This window comes from Pseudophryne corroboree, chromosome 9 (assembly GCF_028390025.1).
Source record: "Pseudophryne corroboree isolate aPseCor3 chromosome 9, aPseCor3.hap2, whole genome shotgun sequence".
In the NCBI taxonomy this organism is placed as follows: Eukaryota; Metazoa; Chordata; class Amphibia; order Anura; family Myobatrachidae; genus Pseudophryne; species Pseudophryne corroboree.
In genome coordinates this window covers 418,838,068-418,864,449 of record NC_086452.1, presented here as the reverse complement: position 1 = coordinate 418,864,449, position 26,382 = coordinate 418,838,068, and the positions used below count along the sequence as shown (strand labels likewise).

The window sequence follows — 26,382 nt, the reverse complement described above, 5'->3', positions numbered from 1 at the left end:
GTTAGGTTGCAGTTAGAGTCAGGGTGTAACTAGGGTCACGGTTAGGCTGCAATTTATTGTTAGGGTTAGACTGTAATTAGGGTTAGGCTATAATTAGGGTTATGGTTAGGCTGTAATCAGGGCTAGGGTTAGACTATAATTAGGGTTAGGGTTAGGCTGAAATTATGGTTAGGCTGTAATTGGGATTAGGGTTAGGCTGCAATTAGGGTTAGGGTTAGGCTGTAATTAGGGTTTGAAGTTCGGCTGTAATTAAGGTTATGGTTAGGCTGTAATTAGGGTTAGGCTGTAACTAGGGTTAGATGGCAGGTAAGGTCAGGCTGTAATTAGGGTTAGGCTATAACTAGGGTTAGGGCTAGGCTGCAATTATGCTTAGGGTTAGGCTGCAATTAGGGTTAGGCTGTAATTAAAGTTAGGGTTAGGGTCAGGCTGTAATTAGGGTTAGGGTTAAGCTGTGATTAGGGCAAGGGATAGGCTGTAATTAGGGTTTGGAGTCAGGCTGTAATTAAGGTTAGGGTTAGGCTGTATTTAAGGTTAGACTGTAACTAGGGTTAGGTAACAGGGTCAGGCTGTAATTATGTTTTGGAGTTAGGCTGTAATTAAGGATAAGGTTAGGTTGCAGTTAGGGTCAGGGTGTAACTAGGGTCACGGTTAGGCTGCAATTTATTGTTAGGGTTAGACTGTAATTAGGGTTAGGCTATAATTAGGGTTACAGTTAGGCTGTAGTTAGGGTTAGGCTATGGTTAGACTATAATTAGGGTTAGGGTTAGGCTGTAATTAGGGTTAGGCTGTAAATGGGGTTAGGATTAGACTGCAATTAGGGTTAGGGTGTAATTAGGGTTTGGATTTAGGCTGTAATTAAGGTTAGGGTAAGGTTATAGTTAGGATAAAGCTGTAATTAGGGTTAGGGTTACGCTCTAATTAGGGTTAGGGTCAGGCTGTAATTCCATTAGGTTGCAGTTAGGGTCAGGCTGTAACTAGGATTAGGGCTAGGCTGTAATTAGGGTGAGGGTTAGCCTGTGATTAAGGTTAGGTTGCAGTTAGGATCAGGATGTAACTAGGGTCACTGTTAGGCTGTAATTTATTGTTAGTGTTAGACTAAAATATGAGCATCGAATCCTCACTGTCTCCATTAATAGTGTTAACTTTTTCAGCATGTCGACATTTTGTCATTGTCGACATTGTCATTGTCATTCTGAACATGTTAACATTCGGACTATGATGGTATTATGGTGTCAACAAAATCAATATCTACATTCTGAATGCTGACATTAGACATAGACTACACAGGAATGCACCATGTTACTTTTGTCAGCAGAGGTGTTCTTAGCAGATCACACAGGTTTACACATGGATCCACTTTCTCCGCATGCCGGGACCCTTTGTTACTCCTGTCAGTTGGGGACCCTGCAGCCAATCAGGGAGCGATATGTCATAGTGCTCTCCTGATTGGCTGTGCGCTCCTGGCCTGTCAATCAGGAGGACCGCATAGGCTATAATGGAAGATAGCAATCCTTTATTATTGTCAATGGTGGGAACTTTGCGGACCGCAACATGGATCCCCTTTAGTGCATTGGACCGGGTTTTTGCGTTTTGTTATTTGCCCGCAGCTTGCTCACCATGCAAGGGGACGCGGTACACTAACTGGGGTTCCTGGTCATGTTACGGAAAAAAATTACACCAAAAACAGTTCAAAAATCCATGTCGATCTTTTCATGTGCCGACCTGTCCCGCGTCGTCCATTTTCATGTGTCAACTATTTGGCCATGTTGACCATGTCAGTGTCGACCAATAGTGGTCGACCCAATGACTGTCGACCCTAACATGGTCGACCATTCATACCAGAACCACATCTAGCCCCTAGTGTGAAACATAAATATATGGGCTTATTGAAAAATCATATGACATAAGGAGGTCGGATGTACATTTACAGGAAGATCAAAGCAGTGAAAAGGTACATACAGGTGCAACTCAGAAAATTAGAATATCGTGCAAAAAGTTCATTTATTTCAGTAATTCAACTTAAAAGGTGAAACTAATATATTGTACAGACTCATTACATGCAAAGTGAGATATTTCAATCCTTTATTTGTTATAATTTTGATGATTGTAGCTTACATCTTAAAATAACCCCAAATCCAAATCTCAGAAAATTAGAATATTACATAAAAAAAAAAAAAAGGATATTAAATACAGAAATGTCGGCCTTCCGAAAAGTATAAACATGCATACGGTATGTACTCAGTACTTGGGTTGGGCCCGTTTTGAATGAATTATGGCCTCAATGCAGCGTGGCATGGATTCTATTAGTCTGTGGCACGTGTTATGGAAGACCAGGATGCTTCAATAGCGGCCTTCAGCTCTTCTGCACTGTGCATCGGATAGAGGGATCACATCCAGAGAATGTTACAGCGTCGCCAGGTCCTTGCAGTCAAAGCGGTGGGGAGAGACACTTAATGCGTTACTGACTATTAGGGGTCTATTTACTAAGCCTTGGATGGAGATAAAGTCTATGGAGATACCATCCCATCGGCTCCTAACTGCCATGCCACAGGCTGGGTTTGAAAAACGACAGTTAGAAGCTGGTTGACATGGGCAACGTCTCCACTGGCTCACTTCTCCACTTTTATCACTGCTTAGTACATGTCCCCCTAAATCTCCAGCGACTTTATCTCCATCCAAGGCTTAGTAAATAGACCCCTTAGTCCTTCATCAGAAGTATAATCATATCAACCCAAATGGTCTTATTTATACCCCTGAATAGTGCCAGCACACCTGTTTCTACTGACATCGCTGATAGGCGTTCTTTGCGCACATCACAAATAAGTAATCTGTGTTCCGAACACCAGAAGTGCGTATTGAAACGGCGGTCCCATAGTAAATGCATTATACAGGTCCGGAAAGGCTTTTTACAACAGCGAGCTCATAGAATTTATCCAGGGATCAAAGGTCCACATTAATCAAGTCCATAAAAACATGTAAAAAAACCCACAAATAAAGTGATAATTAAAAACATAAAATTAACAATGTTATACAGTACTAATCAAATGTGTAAAAAGGTGTCAGTGCTGGAAAAGATATGTACTATATACATATATTACATATATTACATACATTTAAAGTGCAGTGGGGATAAATGAGATTAGATAAGGAAACACTTGAGTTCGAATTCACCGTTGAGCCCTCTGGGTACAAGGGTCCTCAAACAGTGAATCCATTCCATATTCTATTTATGTCAGAGCCCAGGAGAATTAAAGAATTTGGTTGCTCCTTTAAAAAAAAATCAAAGTTCAGCTGGCATTCCCACATGGCCACCGAACTCAGACTCACACTCAGACTTCACTACATTCCGCCCAATTTCTCATAATTATACAATGTGCGCAGCTCCTATTTGAACAAGAAAGAGATTACAAGAAAATACATGATTATTTTCTAAGTATCAATGTATCAATGTAAGTATCAATGTATACCAAGAACATATAATCCTTTTTCCAGGTGGGCCTTCTCCATGAAACAACTTGTGAGGGGAACATCAAGCAAACTACATCGCTGTCTATTGTGAAGCCACCTTGACTCCAAACTTCTCATGACAGCGATCAAAGGTGAACCACAGCAGAAGATAACCAAGGACAGGTAATTAATGATTATTAATTACTGATGACTCTCAGGCTAGACAAAAGTTCTAGACCTCTAGAGGCGTGATAATATTTCACTGGTACACATTGATACTTCAAATATATGGAGTTAGAGAGAGGGCAATGGTAGATAGTGGATGGGTCGTACTAGGGACATGTAGTGCTGAGGGTAAGGGCAAATAACAGTTGTGGCAGTACTGGGGGGCGAGGAGGGAATTTGGGGAAGGCAGTGCTGGGCGTAGGGAGGGGGTAAGGGTAGACAGCAGCTGCGGCAGTACTGGGAGGAATATGGAGGTTAGGGGCCAGCAGTGCTCAGGGTAGGGAAGGGGGTAAGGGTAGATACTAGTATCTAGTAAGTAAGTAGTATATGATACAGCCAGCCCATCTCCCCCTCCCCGCCACCTGCCACACTGTTTGCAGTGTGTTTGTTGTGGTAGTAGTAGTAGCAGCCGGCCCATCTACCTCCCACCTCTCCCCATGACACTCTATTTGCATTGTTTGCCAGCGCGTTACCCCTTTTTACCCGACAGCCAACCACAATCATTCTTACACTGTTAGTAGCTGCCGCACCCCTAGTCCCCACACAGTATTAATAGCGGCACCCCAACCCGCCACAGCACCAGTCACCAGCTCACTCCTACCACACCAAGCGTTATATCTATAGATAGATAAGTTAGATAGACAAGATAAGAATGTGAAGAGATAAGATTAGGGTTAAGATAAGAAAGGTAGATCATAAATATATCATAGATACAGGGGCGTTTTAAGAGAGGAGGGGGCCCACCCGGAGTCTGCACACAGGCATCGAGCCGGAGTCTACTGCGTATGCGCAGGTCTCCGGAAACATGGCGCCCACCATGGTCCGGAGACAAATCTTGAACTGCGCATGCGTGGTGCCCATATTTGGTTGGATTATTGCCGCAAATGCAGTGGCTGTAGCGCTAGTCGCGGGACTCCGGAACGGTAAGTATCAACAACATGGGTGCAGTGTGTGTGGTGTGGGCCCCCCCTGGACCCAGGGGCCTGTGTGCACCGCACACATTGCACTCATGATAGAAACGCCAATGCGTAGATAGATAGACACTAGTACTTCGCACTGTGGACACATCTGTAGCTGGGATATTAGTTATCATACCCAACGTTGCACCTCTGTCTTTTCTCTGTTCTACTCTCCACCCCTCCCGCCCCCCCCCCCCATCTTACTGTCTTGCTTTTCTATCCCTATCACCAATAGAGTATTTGTGGAGGTCCCTTTTACTTATTTTAGATAGATATTTTATTATTCTCGGCCGCCCGCAGACACACTGAGGCGTGCCACGAGGCTAGGCCCCCTTTACCCGTTGCACGTCCGCTTTAGCCATGACCATTCCCCCTTTTATGATGCCCAGGCTGAATAAGAGCTCCAGTCCATCCCTGTATTTAAGTATAACTTACATTTTATCTGAATATAATAAGATGCATTAAGAAATGTATACATAGGTGTTTCCACTTGCATTTTGCTGGTAAGAAAGATTGAATGCATGTAAAAAACACAGAAAATGCATAATAAACAGATTCATAATTGCAGTATAGTTTATGTGCAAGACTTGCATTCTAACATGCAATAATAAATAAATAAAATTCACCAGATATGCACAAACCTTAAGGCCACTTACCCTCTGCTATCAAAATACAGTCTTTTGCTAGTGTTTTTTGTTCTAGCAAAAGTATGTAAACAGGAGTAATGGAACTTATGGATACTACTAGCATTGAACTATCTGCGCCTCTGTAGTTCCATGGCACTGAGCGGGGAGGGTAGCGGGTACTAATTATTCAGTCATGGCGGAGGCCTGGGCCAGCTGCTGATGGGAACAAATATCCCCCTTTTCAGCGCGCAAAGTGGCTTCATGGTGTAGCACATAGAATTTTACATAGGTTTTTTTTTCCAGAGGTGGGGTGGCCACGCCTCCTGTCTTTGGGGACTCCCCCTTAGTACCCAAGCCCTGTGGATGTCTCAACGGCACTGCTGGAGTGCCAAATACCCCCTCCACTACCAATACTAACCACAAGAGTTAGTACTGAGAACAGATTTGGGCTTTGTCAGTTCCGCTAATTAGGGGAACAAAATAATAAAAAAAAAAATGTATATATTTTTTGTTTTTAAATAGGACTTTTATTTAAAAGTAAAAGAAGAAAAAGAAAAATGTTTATTAAAATTGTAATATTATTATTATTATTATTATTCAAAAAATAAATTAAAGGAACGGAGAAGACTTTTCTGCAAATTACCTATTGTTATTAAAGATTTACAAATCAGCCCCTTAGGCTGTAAATTCCAATGGGGCAGGGACGTCTAGAGATGAAATAAAGATCCAAAGAGCACTGGGGAATAATACGTAGGCACTAAAATAATAAAGAATAATAATAAATAATAAGATATTTTGTGAACACTTTCGACAAAAATAGTGGGGGTAATTCCAAGTTGATCGCAGCAGGAATTTAGTTAGCAATTGGGCAAAACCATGTGCACTGCAGGGGAGGCAGATTTAACATGTGCAGAGAGAGTTAGATTTGGGTGGGGTGTGTTCAATCTGCAATCTAAATTGCAGTGTAAAAATAAAGCAGCCAGTATTTACCCTGCACAGAAATAAAATAACCCACCAAATCTAACTTTCTCTGCAAATGTTAAATCTGCCCCCCCTGCAGTTCACATGGTTTTGCCCAATTCCTAACTAAATTCCTGCTGCGATCAACTTGGAATTAGCCCCAGTATTTCTTCAAAGTGAGAACCAGTGTCACCGTAATATTAAATAGAGACTCGAGCCCAGTCTATATGTCCCAGTAATGTGTCCTTTCTGGTCTATTTTTAAACCCTTCGCACATTTGTCTTAGATTTTAATTGTAACCGTTAACGGAACTGTTCTAAACCTCTGAAGACTATTCCCCTCAGAAATCACAGAGCCATTTGCCTAATTAGGACATTAATGTTGTCATTCGTGTAGTTAAAAGACTTTTCAAAGTCATTTTGAAAGGTTTTTTTCTAATTAAGTGTTTTTTTTTTATTTCCACTCAAAAATTACTGATTTAAAAAAAAGTTAAGGGATAAAAAATATATATATATATTTTTAGAGAGTATGCTGTTTCACAAAAACCTATAAGGTATGATTTTTCGTTATAGATATTTCCTTGCACAGTTCATTTGCTTCAAAGTAAAATAACATCATCACTTAGAAACTTCTAATTTCATAATGGAAAGATACTTTTTGAAAAAAAATGGTGCAAAAAAAGTTTCCGCATTTCTTGATGATTGATCCCCAGTGATGCTATTTTTGACATGTAAATTAAAATATTATTTGCAGTAGAAAGGAAAACAAGGCAGCTTTACTTTCTCTCTACATCCTAAAATTCCAAAATACAATCGACTGTAGGAAATCTATTGTCTACACACGGCTGGCGTTTCAGGAGCTTTCTTTAGAAAGGTAATGAGGATTTTTACGACACAGCATTTAATAATGTTGATAGCAGAAAATATGAATTACACGCTAACTTCTATTACAGAAATAAGAGATGTGATAGATCTTTTCTGAAAACAGGTAGGTGAAAAATGAAGGTTTTGTGACTTCTATCAGACTCAGGAATGGTGGCTGTTGGAGTACGCAGTGGAAGAGCAATGCTGCCATCTATTGGCAGATTGTGACAGATGTGATATTCTGCGTTTCAGGCATAACATTGTCAATGACCTTTTTACCGCCGAGACATATTTTCTGGCATCAGATACAATAAATAATATATGACTTTGGGCTGATCCCTACAAAAGGATGAATGAGGGATCTGCGGACCTAAGGGCAGATGCAGGGGGGACACTACAATACATTCTCGAAGCCTAATAGACTGGCATATAAGCAACTAAAGGCTCAACCTTGAAAGTACAGCATGCCACAAGCAGAATGAAACAGAATATAATATCATTTATGTTATATTACACTTAATAAATAACTGCAGTATATATATATATATATATATATTTATTAGTGATGAGCGGGTTCGGTTCCTCGGAATCCGAACCTCCCCGAACTTCAGCCTTTTTACACGGATCCGAGGCAGACTCGGATCTTCCCGCCTTGCTCGGCTAACCCGAGCACGCCCGAACGCCATCGTCCCGCTGTAGGATTCTCGCGAGGCTCGGATTCTATCGCGAGACTCGGATTCTATATAAGGAGCCGCGCGTCGCCGCCATTTTCACACGTGCATTGAGATTCATAGGGAGAGGACGTGGCTGGCGTCCTCTCCATTTAGATTAGAAGAGAGAGAGTGAGAGTGAGACACTTGATTTACTGGAGCTTAGGAGTACTCAGAGAGTGCAGAGTTTACTAGTGACTGACCAGTGACCACCAGTGCAGTTTTATTATATTATTATTTTATATAATCCGTTCTCTGCCTGAAAAAAAACGATACACAGTGACACAGTAACAGTATACCATATCTGTGCTCAGCCTCAGTGTGCTGCATCATCTATGTATATCTGACTGTGCTGAGTGCTCAGTGCTCACACAGCTTAATTGTGGGGTAGACTGGGGAGCAGTAGCAGGAGTACATATTATTTAACAGTGCACACTTTTGCTGCCAGAGTGCCACTGCCAGTGTGACTGACCAGTGACCACTGTCTGACCACCAGTATATTGTGATTGTCTGCCTGAAAAAGTTAAACACTCGTCGTGTGGTGTTTTTATTCTATAAACGCATTCTGCTGACAGTGTCCAGCAGGTCCGTCATTAATTATATAATATATACCTGTCCGGCTGCAGTAGTGATATATATATATATTTTTTATATCATTATCATCCAGTCTATATTAGCAGCAGACGCAGTACGGTAGTCCACGGCTGTAGCTACCTCTGTGTCGGCAGTCGCTCGTCCATCCATAATTGTATACCACCTACCTGTGGTGTTTTTTTTTTTTTCTATCTTCTTGATACTAGTAGCTTACTTTAGGAGTCTGCAGTGCTGACAGTGTCCAGCAGGTCCGTCATTATAATATATACCTGTCCGGCTGCAGTAGTGATATATATATATATTTTTTATATCATTATCATCCAGTCTATATTAGCAGCAGACGCAGTACGGTAGTCCACGGCTGTAGCTACCTCTGTGTCGGCAGTCGCTCGTCCATCCATAAGTGTATACCACCTACCTGTGGTGGTTTTTTTTTTTTTATCTTCTTGATACTACTAGTAGCTTACTTTAGGAGTCTGCAGTGCTGCTGACAGTGTCCAGCAGGTCCGTCATTATATAATATATACCTGTCCGGCTGCAGTAGTGATATATATATATTTTTTATATCATTATCATCCAGTCTATATTAGCAGCAGACGCAGTACGGTAGTCCACGGCTGTAGCTACCTCTGTGTCGGCAGTCGCTCGTCCATCCATAATTGTATACCACCTACCTGTGGTGTTTTTTTTTCTTTCTATCTTCTTGATACTACTAGTAGCTTACTTTAGGAGTCTGCAGTGCTGCTGACAGTGTCCAGCAGGTCCGTCATTATATAATATATACCTGTCCGGCTGCAGTAGTGATATATATATATTTTTTATATCATTATCATCCAGTCTATATTAGCAGCAGACGCAGTACGGTAGTCCACGGCTGTAGCTACCTCTGTGTCGGCAGTCGCTCGTCCATCCATAATTGTATACCACCTACCTGTGGTGTTTTTTTTTTCTATCTTCTTGATACTACTAGTAGCTTACTTTAGGAGTCCACGGCTGTAGCTACCTCTGTGTCGGCAGTCGCTCGTCCATCCATAAGTATACTAGTATCCATCCATCTCCATTGTTTACCTGAGGTGCCTTTTAGTTGTGCCTATTAAAATATGGAGAACAAAAATGTTGAGGTTCCAAAAATAGGGAAAGATCAAGATCGACTTCCACCTCGTGCTGAAGCTGCTGCCACTAGTCATGGCCGAGACGATGAAATGCCAGCCACGTCGTCTGCCAAGGCCGATGCCCAATGTCATAGTACAGAGCATGTAAAATCCAAAACACCAAATATCAGTAAAAAAAGGACTCAAAAATCTAAAATAAAATTGTCGGAGGAGAAGCGTAAACTTGCCAATATGCCATTTACCACACGGAGTGGCAAGGAACGGCTGAGGCCCTGGCCTATGTTCATGGCTAGTGTTTCAGCTTCACATGAGGATGGAAGCACTCAGCCTCTCGCTAGAAAAATGAAAAGACTCAAGCTGGCAAAAGCACAGCAAAGAACTGTGCGTTCTTCGAAATCACAAATCCACAAGGAGAGTCCAATTGTGTCGTTTGCGATGCCTGACCTTCCCAACACTGGACGTGAAGAGCATGCGCCTTCCACCATTTGCACGCCCCCTGCAAGTGCTGGAAGGAGCACCCGCAGTCCAGTTCCTGATAGTCAGATTGAAGATGTCAGTGTTGAAGTACACCAGGATGAGGAGGATATGGGTGTTGCTGGCGCTGGGGAGGAAATTGACCAGGAGGATTCTGATGGTGAGGTGGTTTGTTTAAGTCAGGCACCCGGGGAGACACCTGTTGTCCGTGGGAGGAATAGGGCCATTGACATGCCTGGTGAAAATACCCAAAAAATCAGCTCTTCGGTGTGGAAGTATTTCAACAGAAATGCGGACAACATTTGTCAAGCCGTGTGTTGCCTTTGTCAAGCTGTAATAAGTAGGGGTAAGGATGTTAACCACCTCGGAACATCCTCCCTTATACGTCACCTGCAGCGCATTCATCATAAGTCAGTGACAAGTTCAAAAACTTTGGGCGACAGCGGAAGCAGTCCACTGACCAGTAAATCCCTTCCTCTTGTAACCAAGCTCACGCAAACCACCCCACCAACTCCCTCAGTGTCAATTTCCTCCTTCCCCAGGAATGCCAATAGTCCTGCAGGCCATGTCACTGGCAATTCTGACGAGTCCTCTCCTGCCTGGGATTCCTCCGATGCATCCTTGCGTGTAACGCCTACTGCTGCTGGCGCTGCTGTTGCTGCTGGGAGTCGATGGTCATCCCAGAGGGGAAGTCGTACTCGTAAGACCACTTTTACTACTTCCACCAAGCAATTGACTGTCCAACAGTCCTTTGCGAGGAAGATGAAATATCACAGCAGTCATCCTGCTGAAAAGCGGATAACTGAGGCCTTGGCATCCTGGGCGGTGAGAAACGTGGTTCCAGTATCCATCATTACTGCAGAGCCAACTAGAGACTTGTTGGAGGTACTGTGTCCCCGGTACCAAATACCATCTAGGTTCCATTTCTCTAGGCAGGCGATACCGAAAATGTACCCAGACCTCAGAAAAAGACTCACCAGTGTCCTAAAAAATGCAGTTGTACCCAATGTCCACTTAACCACGGACATGTGGACAAGTGGAGCAGGGCAGGTTCAGGACTATATGACTGTGACAGCCCACTGGGTAGATGTATGGACTCCCGCCGCAAGAACAGCAGCGACGGCACCAGTAGCAGCATCTCGCAAACGCCAAATCTTTCCTAGGCAGGCTACGCTTTGTATCACCGCTTTCCAGAATACGCACACAGCTAAAAACCTCTTACGGCAACTGAGGAAGATCATCGCAGAATGGCTTACCCCAATTGGACTCTCCTGTGGATTTGTGGCATCGGACAACGCCAGCAATATTGTGTGTGCATTAAATCTGGGCAAATTCCAGCACGTCCCATGTTTTGCACATACCTTGAATTTGGTGGTGCAGAATTATTTAAAAAACGAGAGGGGCGCGCAAGAGATGCTGTCGGTGGCCAGAAGAATTGCGGGACACTTTCGGCGTACAGGCACCACGTACAGAAGACTGGAGCACCACCAAAAATGCCTGAACCTGCCCTGCCATCATCTGAAGCAAGAAGTGGTAACGAGGTGGAATTCAACCCTCTATATGCTTCAGAGGTTGGAGGAGCAGCAAAAAGCCATTCAAGCCTATTATAACTGAGCACGATATAGGAGGTGGAATGCACCTGTCTCAAGCGCAGTGGAGAATGATTTCAACGTTGTGCAAGGTTCTGCAACCTTTTGAACTTGCCACACGTGAAGTCAGTTCAGACACTGCCAGCCTGAGTCAGCTCATTCCCCTCATCAGGCTTTTGCAGAAGAAGCTGGAGACATTGAAGGAGGAGCTAACACAGAGCGATTCCGCTAGGCATGTGGGACTTGTGGATGGAGCCCTTAATTCGCTTAACAAGGATTCACGGGTGGTCAATCTGTTGAAATCAGAGCACTACATTTTGGCCACCGTGCTCGATCCTAGATTTAAAACCTACCTTGGATCTCTCTTTCCGGCAGACACAAGTCTGCTGGGGTTCAAAGAACTGCTGGTGACAAAATTGTCAAGTCAAGCGGAACGCGACCTGTCAACATCTCCTCCTTCACATTCTCCCGCAACTGGGGGTGCGAGGAAAAGGCTCAGAATTCCGAGCCCACCCGCTGGCGGTGATGCAGGGCAGTCTGGAGCGACTGCTGATGCTGACATCTGGTCCGGACTGAAGGACCTGACAACGATTACGGACATGTCGTCTACTGTCACTGCATATGATTCTCTCCCCATTGAAAGAATGGTGGAGGATTATATGAGTGACCGCATCCAAGTAGGCACGTCAGACAGTCCGTACTTATACTGGCAGGAAAAAGAGGCAATTTGGAGGCCCTTGCACAAACTGGCTTTATTCTACCTAAGTTGCCCTCCCACAAGTGTGTACTCCGAAAGAGTGTTTAGTGCCGCCTCTCACCTTGTCAGCAATCGGCGTACGAGGTTACATCCAGAAAATGTGGAGAAGATGATGTTCATTAAAATGAATTATAATCAATTCCTCCGTGGAGACATTCACCAGCAGCAATTGCCTCCACAAAGTACACAGGGAGCTGAGATGGTGGATTCCAGTGGGGACGAATTGATAATCTGTGAGGAGGGGGATGTACACGGTGATATATCGGAGGATGATGATGAGGTGGACATCTTGCCTCTGTAGAGCCAGTTTGTGCAAGGAGAGATTAATTGCTTCTTTTTTGGTGGGGGTCCAAACCAACCCGTCATTTCAGTCACAGTCGTGTGGCAGACCCTGTCACTGAAATGATGGGTTGGTTAAAGTGTGCATGTCCTGTTTATACAACATAAGGGTGGGTGGGAGGGCCCAAGGACAATTCCATCTTGCACCTCTTTTTTCTTTCATTTTTCTTTGCGTCATGTGCTGTTTGGGGAGTGTTTTTTGGAAGGGCCATCCTACGTGACACTGCAGTGCCACTCCTAGATGGGCCAGGTGTTTGTGTCGGCCACTAGGGTCGCTTAGCTTAGTCACACAGCTACCTCATTGCGCCTCTTTTTTTTCTTCTTTGCGTCATGTGCTGTTTGGGGACTAGTTTTTTGAAGGGCCATCCTGCGTGACACTGCAGTGCCACTCCTAGATGGGCCAGGTGTTTGTGTTGGCCACTTGGGTCGCTTATCTTAGTCACACAGCTACCTCATTGCGCCTCTTTTTTTTTCTTCTTTGCATCATGTGCTGTTTGGGGAGTGTTTTTTGGAAGGGCCATCCTGCGTGACACTGCAGTGCCACTCCTAGATGGGCCAGGTGTTTGTGTCGGCCACTTGGGTCGCTTATCTTACTCACACAGCTACCTAATTGCGCCTCTTTTTTTCTTTGCGTCATGTGCTGTTGGGGAGTGTTTTTTGGAAGGGCCATCCTGCGTGACACTGCAGTGCCACTCCTAGATGAGCCAGGTGTTTGTGTCGGTCACTTATCTTACTCACACAGCTACCTCATTGCGCCTCTTTTTTTCTTTGCGTCATGTGCTGTTTGGGGAGTGTTTTTTGGAAGGGCCATCCTGCGTGACACTGCAGTGCCACTCCTAGATGGGCCAGGTGTTTGTGTCGGCCACTTGGGTCGCTGAGCTTAGTCATCCAGCGACCTCGGTGCAAATTTTAGGACTAAAAATAATATTGTGAGGTGTGAGGTGTTCAGAATAGACTGAAAATGAGTGGAAATAATGGTTATTGAGGTTAATAATACTTTGGGATCAAAATGACCCCCAAATTCTATGATTTAAGCTGTTTTTTAGGGTTTTTTGAAAAAAAAAACCGAATCCAAAACACACCCGAATCCGACAAAAAAAATTCGGTGAGGTTTTGCCAAAACGCGTTCGAACCTAAAACACGGCCGCGGAACCGAACCCAAAACCAAAACACAAAACCCGAAAAATTTCCGGTGCTCATCACTAATATATATATCTTTATTTTTTCATATCACCATGTTACAGTTTACTTTTCATATCTGGTAAAAGATCAATTGAACAAAAGTACAAGATTTATATCATTTCAGAGGTTTATTTCCTTTTTACTGGAATAGCGTTGATTCCAATGTAGAGAGAACCGAGGATTTCCCAGAGCAATAAAAAGTAATTATTCTGACTGATGATATGAATACCAGGCTGAAAGGCACAGAGTGAGATCTAGAAGAAAAAAAATGCATTTAGTTAAAGATTCAATTAATGTGAAAAAGAGGCAGAACTCTGGGAGGCAACTGCCGCCGGGCTCCTGCTTTGAAGGGGGGGGCACTTCTCCTCCGGGTCTGTGTGATCAGCGACATTAATCAATTAAGTTAATTGACAGCAGCCGTTGTCTCTTCCGTAGCCGACTTCCCCACTAGTCACTACACCTTACAAATCCCACCCACTTTATTGTAGATACACTGGAAGCAGACACCTTACTGATGAAGCTATTTGCTCCTATAAAAGAAGCATGAGAATTCTAACTATATGAAGTTATTTCTCTGACAATTACAAGTAACTTCATATAGTTAGAATTCTTATACTTCCTATGCAAGAGCAAATATCTCCATCAGTAAGGTGCATGCTTCCAGTGTAATAGGTTGTGGGTTCTAATCCTGGATATGACTAGAGATATGCAGCGGGCATTTTTCGTGTTTTGTGTTTTGGTGTTGGATTCGGTTCTGCGGTCGTGTTTTGGATTCGGACGTGTTTTGGCAAAACTTCCCTTCCGCTGGCGCCGGCGGTGTCCTGGAAACGCGTCATACCTGGCGGGAAGCTACCGGAACCCGGCTTCCTCCAGCGGCGGGGGGCTTTTCTGTATTTAGGTAAGTTATCTTTGCCTTTTCTGTTTGTCTGTCTTTCAGCCTGACAGCATGTGGCTTGAAAACGGTACCTGCGAGTACCGAAACGTTGCCTGAGTATTTGCTGTCATGACATTTTAACAAATATATGTTTATCAATTGGAGTGCCGCAGCTTCCTGTTTTTCACTATATATATATATATATATATATATATATATATAGGGTCACCAATATTTTTCATGCCTCCGGGCAACTGGGACAAACTTACGCCACTGATGTGAATGACAATAATTTACAGACATCTTAAGGTAGAATCATTCTAATTGCTCTAGCATGGCACATAGGAATGAATGGTAATTGAATGAATGCTCATACTCTTCACATTGAGGCGCACAACACACTTCACCCAGGTAAATCTAGGGAGCAATGCACCGCACTGAGGGGCGTGTCTATCACCAAACATGGGGCATGGCTAGAGCTAGGGCCGGATTAACAATGGGGCGGATGGAGCTGCAGCTCCAGGCCCCCCATTGAAAACAGGCCCACAGGATCCCCTGTAGTTCAGATAGTGCTGTCATCACCAATAGCATTCTCCCGTTTGCCTCGAGTCCAGTCACTGCCGTGCAAGGATCCGCCTATGTTCTCCTTCTCAAGCCACCAACAGATGAACACAGTCGCCTTCCACCCCGCGCTGTTGGCCGAAACCCGTATCCAGTTTGGAAATAAGCTCCACCCCCGGGCCGTGATAAGCTCTGTCCGGGCTGTGATTAGCTCCGCCTCCGGGTCCGTCTGCAGCTGTTCCCCCGATTTCCAAAAGTGCCTCTTACATGCCATCTGAAGCTGAGTCTATGGACCATTATAAGCTCCGCCCCCTGGGTCGTTCTACTGCTGAGGTATTGTACGAAGAAAGCACTAAGCTGGCTGTATTGTGAACTTGAAGAGGGATAAGAGGCAGCAGCGCAGCTAGGCATGTACTGTATTCCTATGCCCAGGACAGCACACTAAGCAGTCCTTACCATCTCACACTGCGGATCTATGTCGTCGCCCAAAATTACAACGATAAAAGTTATATATATTTATATATAATATGTGTGTGTATATATATATATATATATATATATATTTATATATATATATACTATTAGTGTGGCCAATCCAGGATCATTATTTCAATCCCGGGAATCAGGATTGATAAATGAAATGATCAGTCCTGGGATTCCCGAGATACCCAGAATTGGCTGCTTTTCAATGTGTCCCACCTCCCCTGCCCTGACCAGCCCAGATAAGTAACCATAATCTGGACGGGAGGGAGGGTGTGCCACTTGCTGTGAGGTCCGACAGCTGGGCAGGCAATGCGGCGGTGAGGTCCAGCGGCTGGACGGGCAGTGCTGCGGTGAGGTTCGGCGGCTGGGCGGGCAGTGCTGCAGTGAGGTCCGGCAGCTGGATGGGCAGTGCGGCTGTGCAGCGTGACCTCTGATTTAACAAGCCAGGCAGCGCCTGAGCCTCCTGAGGACGCTCAATGCTGCCCGGCATAGAAAATACTAAAGTGGTGGCAAATCCCGATGGGAAGCTCCAATTCCGGGATTGAATCCCAGCCAATTTTAGTCCGGAATCCCTGAATCCCGCCAATCTCGATCCCGGGATTGTCCACCGAGCTACTGTGTGGTGGCATGTGAATAATGGACTCTACTGTGCTGTGTAATGTGAATACTGGATGCTACTGTGCTGTGTAATGTTAATAACAAACGTTACTGTGCTGTGTAATGTGAGTAATGCACACTACTGTGCTGTGTAATGTGAATAACGAACGTTACTGTGCTGTGTAATGTGAATAACGCACACTACTGTGCTGTGTAATGTGACTAATGGACGCTACCGTGCTGTGTAATGTGAATAATGCACACTACTGTGCTGTGTAATGTGACTAACGGACACTACTGTGCTGTGTAATGTGACTAATGGACGCTACTGTGCTGTGTAATGTGACTAACAGACACTACTGTGCTGTGTAATGTGACTAATGGACGCTACCGTGCTGTGTAATGTGAATAATGCACACTACTGTGCTGTGTAATGTGACTAACGGACGCTACTGTGCTGTGTAATGTGATTAACGGACGCTACTGTGCTGTGTAATGTGAGTAATGCACACTACTGTGCTGTGTAATGTGAATAACAAACGTTACTGTGCTGTGTAATGTGAGTAATGCACACTACTGTGCTGTGTAATGTGAATAACGAACGTTACTGTGCTGTGTAATGTGAATAACGCACACTACTGTGCTGTGTAATGTGACTAATGGACGCTACCGTGCTGTGTAATGTGAATAATGCACACTACTGTGCTGTGTAATGTGACTAACGGACACTACCGTGCTGTGTAATGTGACTAACGGACACTACTGTGCTGTGTAATGTGACTAACGGACACTACTGTGCTGTGTAATGTGACTAATGGACGCTACCGTGCTGTGTAATGTGAATAATGCACACTACTGTGCTGTGTAATGTGACTAACGGACACTACTGTGCTGTGTAATGTGATTAACGGACGCTACCGTGCTGTGTACTGTGAATAATGCACCCTACTGTGCTGTGTAATGTGAATAACGAATATTACTGTGCTGTGTAATGTGACTAACGGACGCTACTGTGCTTTGTAATGTGAATAACAGAGGTTACTGTGCTGTGTAATGTGACTAACGGATGCTACTGTGTGGTGTAATGTGAATAATGGACGCTACTGTGTGGTGTAGTGTGAATAATGGATGCTACTGTGTGGTGCAGTGTGAATAATGAACGTTACTGTGCTGTGTAATGTGAATAATGGATGCTACTGTGCTGTGTAATGTGAATAATGGATGCTACTGTGCTGTGTAATGTCACTAACGGATGCTACTGTGCGGTGCAATGTGAATAATGGACACTACTGTGTGGTGTAATACAAATAAAGAATGTTACTGTGCTGTGTAATATGAATAATGGATGCTTCTGCGCTGTGTAATGTTACTAACGGACGCTACTGTGCTGTGTAATGTTACTAACGGACGCTACTGTGTGGCGTAATGTGACTAATTGATGCAACTGTGCTGTGTAATGTGACTAACGGACGCTACTGTGTGGTGTAATGTGAATAACGGACACTACTGTGCTGTGTAATGTGAACAATGGACGCTACTGTGCTGTGTAATGTGACTAACGGACACTACTGTGCTGTGTAATGTGAATAACGGACACTACTGTGCTGTGTAATGTGAATAATGGACGCTACTGTTCTGTGTAATGTCACTAATGGATGCTACTGTGTAGTGTAATGTGACTAACGCATACTACTGTACTGTGTAATGTGAATAACGGACACTACTGTGCTGTGTAATGTGAACAATGGACGCTACTGTGCTGTGTAATGTGAATAATGCACGCTACTGTGCTGTGTTATGTGAATAACGTACGTTACTGTGTAGTGTAATGTGACTAACTGACGCTACTGTGGGGTGTAATGTGACTAACTGACGCTACTGTGGGGTGTAATGTGAATAATGAATGCTACTGTGCTGTGTAATGTAAATAATGGACGCTACTGTTCTGTGTAATGTCACTGATGGACGCTACTGTGCTGTGTAATGTGAACTATGGACGCTACTGTGTAGTGTATTGTGACTAACGCACGCTATTGTGCTGCATAATGTGAATAATGGACACTACTGTGCTGTGTTATGTGAATAACGGACGTTACTGTGCTGTGTAATGTGGCTAACGGACGTTACTGTGCTGTGTAATGCGACTTACTGACGCTACTGTGTGGTGTAATGTGAATAATTCCGACCCGATCGCAGCGTGCGTTCGTTCGCATAGCTGCGACCGGGTCACTACTGCACACGTGCGGGGGCCATAATGCGCACGTGTGGGGGTCGTAATGCGCACGCGCGTCATTGGCACAACGCTGACAGCGGAAAAAGCGGTCGCAGCGGCGATCGCAAGAAGATTGACTGCAGGAAGGCATTACGGGGTGTCAACTGACCATTGGAGACCGTTTTCGGGGAGTGGTAAGAAAAAACGCAGGCGTGTCCAGGTGAATGGAGGGCGGATGTCTGGCGTCAAAGCCGAGCCCATCATCGCTGGATCCGTTGCACAGGGTAAGTATGTCCGGGGCTGGTGTTGTTTTGCAGAAAACTTTTTTAGCATAGCAGGGCTGCACAAGCGATCGCAGCCCTGCTATGCTAAAATACACTCCCCCATAGGCGGAGATTAGTTGATCGCACCAGCAGCAAAAAGTTGCATGGTGCGAAAAAACTCGGAATGAGGGCCAATGAATGCTACTGTGCTGTGTAATGTGAATAATGGACGCTACTATGTAGTGTAATGTGACTAACGCACGCTACTGTGCTGTGTAATGTGAATAATGGACGCTACTATGTAGTGTAATATGAGTAACGGACACTACTGTGCTGTGTAATGTGAATAACGGACACTACTGTGTGGTGTAATGCGAATAATGGACGCTACTGTGCTGTGTAATGTGACTGATGGACACTACTGTGCAGTGTAATGTGAATAACGGACACTACTGTGCTGTGTAATGTGAATAACGGACACTACTGTGTGGTGTAATGCGAATAACGGACACTACTGTGCTGTGTAATGTGACTAATGGACACTACTGTGCAGTGTAATGTGACTAATGGACACTACTGTGCAGTGTAATGTGACTAATGGACACTACTGTGCAGTGTAATGTGAATAACGGACACTACTGTGCAGTGTAATGTGACTAATGGACACTACTGTGCAGTGTAATGTGAATAACGGACACTACTGTGCTGTGTAATGTGAATAACGGACACTACTGTGCTGTGTAATGTGACTAACGCATGCTACTGTGCTGTGTAATGTGAATAACGGACACCACTGTGGTTGAATGCGTGGGTGCCCCTGAGAGAGATTGGCCCAGGATAGCATATCCCCTGTCCCTCCCTCCTTAATCCATCTCTGCTGCAGAGGCACACAATAGGCCCTTCACAAATTTCAGCTCCAGGCCCATGTGGGCATTAATATGGCACTGGCTAGAGCAAAAACTTGGAAGATTCCTCTGCAAAACGGACCTGTGTGCATTATTTACAATGTCACTACTCCATTAGAGCCACCCTCTTTTTCTCTGAAATGGTGAAGATGTGAGAAAAGAGAACACTCAGTTGTGCTCAGCAGCACAACAAGTAAAATACAATGTGAAATATCTTAAATTCTGTCAAGGCATTAAAAAATGTATATCTATATATGTGAATGTGTTATGGAACTGGACTTCGCCTATAGCAGCCGCCTTTCCCGGGAGGATTAGGTCCGCCCAGTACTCATGCCCCCAGGTTTTGTATGATAGACAAGGCTGCTGTGGGAGGCTGGACAAGGCAAGTACGGAACTGGAGTCAGACTGGGACACAAAAGGAAGGACCAGACACACAGGACAAACAATAACTTCAGCAGACTACCGTGTGTGACTGGCACAGGATCACTGCGGCAGATGGTACTAACTAGCGCCACAGTACTGGAGATGGGAAACCAAGCACTGGGTACTGAATCGTAATGGCCGAGGTGATAGCGGTGCAGTCCCTGGTAGTGTCTAAATATAATACAGGCAGACAGAAATACAGGACCAGATAGCACGCAATACAGGAACTCACAAAATGGACTTGCTGGACCGAACTGCGATGCAGCGCCGGCACAGGCAGACAGAAATACAGGACCAGACCGCGGAGCGGTGCCGGCTATAGACATACAAACAGGCAGGGCTGGAATACTGAAGTGACCGCTTATAACGACACCAACAGTACATGTATAACGTAGTGGAATAGATGCTACGAGTGACACAGAAAGACGTACTGCGGGACCAGACTGGCAGGGTACGGGTAATAACACAGAGTACAAACTAAAGCTCTAGTTGAGCAAATACAGACTGGACTACACCGGATTGTGCATAGAATCAGGTACATAAACTAAAGCTCTTAACAGACAGTTTAGACTGGAACACCCAGGATCAGGCACTTGCAGGGAAACAGCAGGCTCAGAGTACGACAGGCTGTTCAGGGTTCATCAGGGTTTGTCAGGATAGACTCAGTAGATCAGGTTTATCCAGAATCAGGATAAGGACAGAGTATAACCCGCAGCTAGGCCCTAGGCAGGCTGGGTAATAAAAGACACAATATCCAATCAGGACAGCCAAAAAGGACAAGCCCCCTTAATGAGGAGAGTCACTGCAGGTGAGCAGCCTGACACACAAGGCCTAGTGCTAATGACCTAATTATGCAGCAACTGGACTGCACACAGAAGACATAGGAGTCAGGCTGCAATTACACAGACCCACCAGAGGTGGCTTGTAACAGGAACTCCAGCACAATTGTGTAAGACCTCTAAAGCCAGCAAGAGGGTCTTCTGCCTATAACAGCCACCCATTGTTTTCTTAGTGGTTGATCTACACACCAGTACTTAGGATACCACCAGGACTTAAACCTCTAGCAGTAGGAGTCTACTCAATTGGCTGAAGACCGCAGGATTATTGACTGGAGTAGTAACTGCAGACAGATGCAGTATGGCAAGGAAATAGTTAACAGGAGAATGACTGTGGGATCTTAGATGTGTCCAGGATTCAGGAGCAAGTTTTAGCAAGGATCTCTCAGCATAGTAATATGCAGACTGTGGATATGAACTTTACCATAAGAGTAATGTGAACCCCAGAGTGCAGCGCAATACTTAGGCAGAGGGGAAAAGTAGTTGAGTTAATGCACACATCTGAAACAGAGCTTGAATGCAGTACAAGGATGTAGCACAATGGCTAATGATGTTTGTAATGAACATCCACGATAATCAGAGGTGTCACTTACATGTGTGACACCTGGTGTGGCTCCTGTTCAAAAGGGGGAATGGCTTCGTGAGGTGGGGGCGTGGTTTCGATGCACGGGGCATGGCTACACTTCCCATCCTCCATTTCCGGCACTAAGGGGGTGCGGGAGGTGCTGGCTGACCCGGAGACTACAGTGCCAGCTTCTTCATTTTTGAGAGAAGCCGGGCACTGCACGCAATGTTACAGTGCAGCACCCAGCTCCTGTCACTGAGCAGGAGCCGACACTTTGATGACACCCCTCGTGACTGACACCCGGGTACGCGCTGCACCCCCGTTGTGATGCCACTGATGATAATGAAAATACACTCAGTACTTTTTATTAGAGCAGCAGAGTAATAATGTATAAAACAAGAGACCGCAAGGCTGAATGATATGTAGAGTTTACACAGAAATCTAATATGAGATAACAGTGGTAATTTGCTTGGGATCCCAGCAAAGCACAGGTGAGATCCACAGCAATAGTTAATGCACTAAGTACACAGCAAATACTTGAAGCAGTAAGGACTAGAGATGAGCGGGTTCGGTTCTCAGAGAACCGAACCGTACTGAACTTCACCATTCGAGTCCGGATCCGAGCCAGGCTCGGGTTTTTCCGCCTGACTCGGAAACCTGAACGAGGCAAAACGTCATCGTCCCGCTGTCGGATTCTCGCGGGATTTGGATTCCATATAAGGAGCCGCGCGTCGCGGCCATTTTCACTCCAGTCTCAGAGAGTGTAGTGAGAGGATGTGTCTCCGTCCTCAGTGTCTGTGTGGGGGCGGGAAAGTGGGGTGGCAAGTCTTGTGCTGTGTTTTGCGGCTCAGTCCAGTCCAGTGTAGTCAGTGTATTGTGCGGCATCAGTCCAGCCAGTCACAGTGTTGGTGTCCTCTGCTGCTATATGTCCCCAGTGCTGCTGGCTGATGTATAAGTCCCTTGCATTTTTTATGTGTTGTCTTGCATCAGACCAGGGGTAGTGTCTTGTGCAGCATCAGTCCAGTGACCAGTAACAGTGGTGGTGTTCTCTGCTGCCATATATCCAGTGTAGCTGTATAAGTCCCTTTCAGTGGTGCTGTGTTGTTCTGCATTAGACCAGGGGTAGTGTCTTGTGCAGCATCAGTCCAGTGACCAGTCAAAGTGGTGGTGTCCTCTGCTGCCATATATCCAGTGTAGCTGTATAAGTCCCTTTCAGTGGTGCTGTGTTGTCCTGCATCAGACCAGGGGAAGTGTCTTGTGCAGCATCAGTCCAGTGACCAGTCACAGTGGTGGTGTCCTCTGCTGCCATATATCCAGTGTTACTGGCGTATAATTCCCGTGATACTGGCGTATAATTCCTGTGATATTGCTGTATAATTCCCGTGATACTGGCGTATAATTCCTATGATATTGCCGTATAATTCTCAGAATACTGGCATATAATTCCTGTGATACTGCCATATAATTCCTGTGATACTGCCATATAGTTCCAGTTATCCTGCCGTATAATTCCATACAAGTCCATATAACTCTGTATAAATCCAGTCCAGTAGTGCTGCCATATAAGTTCAGTAGTTCTGTCCTGTGCTGTATATTATTTACTCCAAATAAAGGAGTTATTAATATTTAATCCAAATAATTTTTAGTGTTTGCCCTGTGAGGTGTAGGGGTACGCTCTCTTGTGCCGTATATTGTGTTATATAACTCCAGAAAAATAATGGAGAACAAAAATTTGGAGGATAAAATAGGGAAAATCAAGAACCACTTCCTCCTAGTGCTGAAGCTGCTGCCACTAGCCATGACATAGACGATGAAATGCCATCAACGTCGTCTGCCAAGGCAGATGCCCATTGTGATAGTAGAGGGCATGTAAAATCCAAAAATCCAAAGTTCAGTAAAAAGACCCAAAAAAATAAATTTAAATGGTCTGATGAGAAACGTAAACTTGCCAATATGCCATTTACGACACAGGGTGGCAAGGAACGGCTGAGGCCCTGGCCTATGTTCATGACTAGTGGTTCAGCTTCACATGATGATTGAAGCCCTCATAACTGAGGCCTTGTCACTTATGTTGGTGTTAGACGTTCGTCCGGTATCCGCTATTAGTGCAGTGGAATTTAGACAATTGATGGAGGTATTGGCCCTCATTCCGAGTTGATTGCACCAAGCAACTTTTTGCTGCTAGTGCGATCAACTAATCTCCGCCTATGGGGGAGTGTATTTTACCATAGCAGGGCTGCGATTGCTTGTGCAGCCCTGCTATGCTAAAAAAGTTTCACTCAAAACAAGAGTAGCCCTAGACCTTCTTACCCTGTGCGATGAATCCAGCGATTATGGGCCCGGCTTTGACGTTACTCCTCCGCCCTCCGTTTGTCTGGACACGCCTACGTTTTGCTTACCACTCCACGAAAACGTCAGCAAACGGTAGGTTGATGCCCCGGAATGCCCTCTTGCTGTCCATCTTCTTTGTGGTCGCCGCTGCGACCGCTTTCTTCTCTGTAAGTGTCGCTGCGCAGGGCAACATCGCGCGAGCGCAATGCGCTCGCTGCACATTCCAGACCCGTTCGCACCACAGCGAAAAACCGCTGCTTGCGAACGGGTCGGAATGACCCCCATTGTGTCCCCGGTGGTACCAAATCCCATCTAGATTCCACTTCACTAGTCAGGCAATAGCAAGATTTTGCCATTTAATTCCAGTGACTTGGACGTATAATTATTAATTACAGTGATCTTGCCAATTAATTCCAGTGATTTGGATGTATAATTCCAGTGATTTTGCCAATTAATTCCAGTGATTTGGACGTATTATTAATTACAGTGATCTTGCCAATTAATTACAGTGATTTGGACGTATAATTACAGTGATTTTGCCAATTAATTCCAGTGATTTGGACGTATAATTCCAGTTGGAATTGTTTGTGTCGCTTGGCTTAGTCATACAGCTACCTCATTGCACCTCTTCGACATCTTTGCATGAGGTGCTGTTTGGGGCCTAGTTTTTGAAAAGTGCCATCCTGTGTGACACTGCCTATGAGTCCAGGGGTACTGCTGTATTAGTCCTGGGGTACTGCCGTATAAGTCCACCCAGGGCCGAAACTAGGATTTACGTCACCCGGGGCAAGGCATTAGCTTGGCACCCCCCACCCCCACCCTCGCATGTAACTATGGAAATCCAATATCTCAGCAGAGACAAGGTGGCACTCGAAGTCTTATTCTAACAAAGCTTATTGTTCTCTACGTTTCAGGGGATGAGCCCCTTTCATCTCCTGACGAAAGGGGTTCGTCCCCTGAAATGTGGAACACAATAAACTTAGTTTGAATAAGACTTCGAGTGCCACCTTGTCTCTGCTGAGATATTGGATTTCTATATGCTTTGGATGAAGGCAACGAAACATCTACACAGCTCTACATGAGCGTGAGTGCCGAATATACATGTACAATATATATATATATATATATATATATATATATATATATTTATATACTCCATATGGACTAATGGCTGGTAGCTGCTGCAAAGCTTCTTATGAAGGGAATACCTAGACATTGATACATATATAAAATCACACACCTAAACACATACACACCGGCATACATACATACACTCACTCACATATATACATATAGCCAGACACCTGTATACATTCATACATATATATATAGAGTCACACATATATACACACAGTGACACACAAGCACACATTAGAGATGAGCGGGTTCGGTTTCTTTGAATCCGAACCCGCACGAACTTCACTTTTTTTTTCACGGGTCCGAGCGACTCGGATCTTCCCGCCTTGCTCGGTTAACCCGAGCGCGCCCGAACGTCATCATGACGCTGTCGGATTCTCGCGAGACTCGGATTCTATATAAGGAGCCGCGCGTCGCCGCCATTTTCACACGTGCATTGAGATTGATAGGGAGAGGACGTGGCTGGCGTCCTCTCCATTTAGATTAGATTTAGAAGAGAGAGAGAGAGAGAGAGAGAGATTGCTGTGATACTGTAGATTAGAAGAGAGTGCAGAGTGCAGACAGAGTTTAGTGACTGACGACCACAGTGACCAGTGACCACCAGAGACAGTGCAGTTGTTTGTTTTATTTAATATATCCGTTCTCTGCCTGAAAAAAACGATACACAGTCACACAGTGACTCAGTCTGTGTGCACTGCTCAGCCCAGTGTGCTGCACATCAATGTATTGTATATAAAGCTTATAATTGTGGGGGAGACTGGGGAGCACTGCAGGTTGTTATAGCAGGAGCCAGGAGTACATGATAAATAATATTATATTAAAATTAAACAGTGCACACTTTTGCTGCAGGAGTGCCACTGCCAGTGTGACTAGTGGTGACCAGTGCCTGACCACCAGTATATTAGTAGTATTGTATACTATCTCTTTATCAACCAGTCTATATTAGCAGCAGACACAGTACAGTGCGGTAGTTCACGGCTGTGGCTACCTCTGTGTCGGCACTCGGCAGGCAGTCCGTCCATCCATAATTGTATTATATACCACCTAACCGTGGTTTTTTTTTTCTTTCTTTATACCGTCGTCATAGTCATACTAGTTGTTACGAGTATACTACTATCTCTTTATCAACCAGTGTACAGTGCGGTAGTTCACGGCTGTGGCTACCTCTGTGTCGGAACTCGGCAGGCAGTCCGTCCATCCATAATTGTATTATAATATATACCACCTAACCGTGTTTTTTTTTTCGTTCTTTATACCGTCGTCATACTAGTTGTTACGAGTATACTACTATCTCTTTATCAACCAGTGTACAGTGCGGTAGTTCACGGCTGTGGCTACCTCTGTGTCGGAACTCGGCA

At 44.7% G+C, this 26,382-nt stretch overlaps 1 long non-coding RNA gene across 1 annotated transcript in view; it reads left to right on the top strand.

Moving 5' to 3' along the window:
* Positions 1-3,502: 3,502 nt before the first annotated feature.
* LOC134957098 (uncharacterized) overlaps positions 3,503-26,382 on the top strand; it is a 255,859-nt gene continuing 232,979 nt past the window's right edge. Inside the window, exon 1 of the long non-coding RNA XR_010186459.1 lies at positions 3,503-3,630. This is a non-coding gene — a long non-coding RNA (uncharacterized LOC134957098). The remainder of the gene's footprint in view (positions 3,631-26,382) is intronic.